The sequence below is a fragment of the Saimiri boliviensis genome, chromosome 7, assembly GCF_048565385.1.
Source record: "Saimiri boliviensis isolate mSaiBol1 chromosome 7, mSaiBol1.pri, whole genome shotgun sequence".
In the NCBI taxonomy this organism is placed as follows: domain Eukaryota; kingdom Metazoa; phylum Chordata; class Mammalia; order Primates; family Cebidae; genus Saimiri; species Saimiri boliviensis.
Genome location: NC_133455.1, coordinates 108,415,182 through 108,419,608, shown reverse-complemented (window position 1 = coordinate 108,419,608; position 4,427 = coordinate 108,415,182). Strand labels below are relative to the sequence as shown.

Here is a 4,427-nt window from a genome sequence, read left to right as displayed (position 1 = left end):
CTAATTTTTGTATTTTTTAGTAGAGATGGGGTTTCACCATGTTGGCCAGGATGGTCTTGATCTCTTGACCTTGATCTGTCCGCCTTAGTCTCCCAAAGTGCTAGGATTACAGGCATGAGCCACCACACCCAGCCAGAGGTATCTCTTTTATTCTGTGCCTTTGGAAGTGCAAATGCCATTTCCTTCTATTCTTCAGCAAGAATAGTGCCCAGTGATGAAGCCTTTCCTAGTCCTTTGAAAGACAAATAGTACAACATAGACAGAAATGCTTCTATAGTTAATGTGATTAAAAACATAAGAAGAAGATAACTTACCAAGGTCTTCTTGTGTATCATGCCCATAATTCTGTTCTGTCTCTTAAGATCATGTCGTTTAGAAGGACCCAGAACTGGATACCAATTGTTGTTCTACATGGCAATTATAAATAGACAAGAACACCATGTAAGTATTAAGTCATATGTTGCCAATTAGAAAAATATGCAATGTTATGTTTGGCCAATCCAACATGATATTGCCTCTATTGTATCTGGATTCTTGCCAAAAATGGGGCCTTTTGAGATTATGCTAGTACATTGTATTATACATTTTTTAGTGATTTTCTCAAACATTTGTTTCTTGTCTAACATTTTTCCCAAACTCCAAGCTGGAAATTTCTAGATTCCATAGAATATCACTTGCTATCTTCACTTGAATGACTAGCTAAAAAAACAAAACCTTTTGATTTTCTTCCTCAAACTTACTTCTTTCCCAGTTTTCTCCATCTCAGTTAGTGGCCCATTTGCCCAATTGCTTAAGCTAGAAACTATGGAGTCATTTTCTCTACTCTTTCTGACAACCACCTTACCTCAAGCCTATATTAGATACCATTGGAACCACCTTCCAAAAACTCTGAATCCTACCACTTCTTTCCCCCTTAGCTTGCTCCATCATCTGTTACCTAGATTACTGCAATAACATTTTAACTGGTTTTTCTGATCTTACTCAGGCACACTTACCCCCACACCTTATTCTCCACCCAGCAGCCAGAGTTTTAACACATAATCCAGACTGTGGTGAATTATGTTCCACCTGCTTAAAGCCTCCTGATGACTTCTAGATTATTCAGCATATAGGTAACTATTGAAATAAAAACTCCAAATAGCTGCAGGTTTAACAAGATAGTGAAGTTAATGATGCCTCCACAGGTCAAGGACCCAAGTTACCCCATCTTATTTTTTTATTAGGCATAGTGTATTTTACTTGTCTACGTGGTTCAAAGTGACTTGACATCACCGCATCTGCTTTCAGGCCAGTGAGAAGTGGAAAAGAGGAGGCTGTGCCCTTTTGGGAATGTAGATATCACATCCACTCATAACATATTAGCCAAAGATTAGTTGTGCTACCATGCTTAACTGCAAGGGAGGCTTAAAAATGTAATCTTTATTCCACGTAGTCATGTGCTAAGCTGAAAATTAAGGGTTCTATTGCAATAGCAAAGGGCAGAATGGATACCATATATCCTTATGGTAGACTAGGTGTGGTCATACATAGACCCAAGTGTGTTATGCCTCAACAAAATGGAAGTTAATTCTCTCTCACGTAAGAGTTTTGGGTGAGTCCACTGGTTGTTGTTCAGGCTTTTCTCAGTGTGGTCATTAGGTTTCCAGGTGATGGTGACTCTGCCATCTTCAGCATATGGATTTGAAGGCTATCATCCACAGTTCCATTTCCAAAGGCAAGAAAGGAGGAATGACACAGAGATGCATGGGTGGATAATTTTTATTGTCCAGTCCTGGAAGTATTGCATATCACTTCCACTCACACTCCACAGGCTGGTTCTCAGTCATGACCACATTGAGCTGCAATGTATGCCATGAAGTGTGGCCTGGCTAGGTGTCTAGGAGAAGAAGAGAGCAAACATTTGGAACACCTCTCAAGCTTCTCACATTTTTCATTTTTGAATGAAACCCAAAGCATTTATCATAACTCAAATCCCTTACAGAGATGATGACATCTCTAAACTTTCTTCACTCTTTCCCTTGCCGTTTTTAATCCAGCCTCACTACCCTCTTTCTCTTTCTTGAACTTACCAACTTTGTTTTCATCCAAGGATCTTTGCCACTGCTGTTTATTCTATCTGGAAATCTTTTCCCCAGTTTTTCACATCTCACTTATTTTCTGCATTGAGTTCTCTGCCTAAAAGCTATCTCTTCAGATAGATCATCCTTGGGCATCATTTTCACACCCTCTACATGCTTGATCATTTACTGTCACTGTCAAACCTTTTATCATGTTTTATTTTTTCATAGAAACCATCACCTGTTCATTTGTTCATTTATGGACTGGAGAAAGTAAGTCACATGATGGTGTTACATGTTTTGTTCATCGTTGTCTTCCTAATTGCCTAGAAAACTGCCATGTGTGCATGCAATAAATACTTGTCAATTTTAATTAAGGTAGAAACTCTCTTGGCTATACATGAAACTTAATTTCTTACAACATTCTATGAGTGAATACCTTTTCACTCTTGCAGATTTTATTTCTGAAACAACACTTTCCAGATGCCTGATATTTACTCTTTATTTGTAGAATAAAGGTAATTACATGTCTTTTTGCTAGAATGATCATCAAGATTGTGTGAGAAAATGTAAGTAAAATGCTCTGCATAATATGTGACATATGACAAGTGTCCCAACAAGTGTTAGCTATGACTACCACCACTGCTTCTGCTGCTGCTGCCCCTGGATTCCTGTAGGAAAGCCACTAAAAGTATGAAAAGGGAGAAATCTGTTAAGTATTAACATATTTCTGAAATATAATATATGTCAAATTATATAGGTAAGTTTAGGAGGAAAAATAAAGGATCTAAAACATAGCTATCTGCTACCCTAATGGTAAAGTGAAAAGTAGCAAAGGTGTGAATTGCTTTTTATTTATTCAGGTTGTTATTTTATAAGGAAATATTCAGACTCTAAACCTCTCCAGCACCAGTTTGATTGCAATAATATAAAAGTTCGGAATATTGCAGTCATTCTTTTAACATGACTCATTGAAGAGAAAGCAGAACCAAATCCTCCTGGTAACAGTCTGTATTGTGTCTAATGCATTATTGAACACAACAGGGATTTCCACTTGGTTTTTACTTTCAAATTAAGACTGCATTCAACTGTAGAGTTGACGGATTATATCTACTATATGCCAGTTGACAGAACCATTAAGGGTGATATAGTTACACTAGTTAATACAGTATTGTGGTGAATTTTTGTGAAAAGCTGTGATCAAAACATCCCATGTGAGTGGAATCAACTAGGAAATGGCCACCAAACAGTAAAAGAGCCTGAGAATATTTAGGAAAACCTTGAAGAAATTGTTCCATAAATAAAGCATTGATCTATTTGTCTTCATAGCAATAGTTAAAAAAATAAGCTCTTCCTTGAGTCTTCAGTATAAATATCTCATTCTCTGAATATTGCAGAATAATTTCAAAGGTCCAGTATTGGGTTACGAATAGACAGAGTGAATGATGTGGTCTTTGAGTCTCTGATTGTCCACTCTGGGACTAACAGTTTTTCCTTGCTAGCTCTAACCAAGCAGGGTCAAAGGTCCTCTATATGATAGATACATTATGGGCACAGTACACATCTGCTGGAAAAGTTGCGATTTCTGACAATGATTGAAATGCAATTGGTATGAAATTGCAGTACATGAAAGATAACACTCCTCCCCTCTGCTGCTTAACACTCATCACACACGGTTTTCAGTATTCATCTTGTCCCCACCCCTACTTAGTACTCACTACACCGTTGACCCACTGTTATTCTACTTCAAGATGAGTTGCTTACTGGGAATGGTAGACTCTAAATGGATACAGAAATAGAACTGCTGATGGAGAAAGAAGAGAGGCGATGATGTTGGCTTGCTCAGACGATAACTCTATTTCAGTGAGGGATGGCACCTATTTTTCCAGTCAGGACAACCCCTTGTCCTGAAGTTGACAGTCAGTGGTAAAGAGTCAAAGTCTTCCTCTTGCTTTGGGGTTGTTGCTGTTCTGGTTCAAAGGGTAGGGTTTGTGCCACCCAGGATTATATTTCTCAATCCCTATCCATTATTGATGCGATTAGTGGAAAGTCCCCCTGAACTTTGACTTATCTTCTTATCTTTAGTTTACAGTACTGATGCCAGTTTTTATCTTTTGTATGTCCTCATGGGTGCTTTAATAGGAAGTTAAGAGAAAATCTGTTACGTATTGCTAATTTGCTGCCTTGTTAACCTGAACATTTGTCTAAGTTATTTGATTTTATTTATTAAGAAAGATCAATTGAGCAGAATAATTGAATCTCAGACTGAATGGAATCAGAATGACACCCCAAAGACCAATCTCAAATACTTAGTCTCTTTTGCTATTGGAGATAGAAAAGAAATCAGACATCATCTAGTCCAAATCCTTG

At 37.7% G+C, this 4,427-nt stretch overlaps 1 long non-coding RNA gene across 1 annotated transcript; it reads right to left on the bottom strand.

The window, feature by feature from the left end:
- Nucleotides 1–215: 215 nt before the first annotated feature.
- Nucleotides 216–4,016, bottom strand: LOC141585181 (uncharacterized). The gene is made up of 3 exons (XR_012518569.1): nucleotides 3,822–4,016; nucleotides 1,579–1,876; nucleotides 216–407 (listed from the first exon to the last, which is right to left on the bottom strand). It is a non-coding gene; the product is annotated as an uncharacterized LOC141585181 (long non-coding RNA).
- Nucleotides 4,017–4,427: the final 411 nt, after the last annotated feature.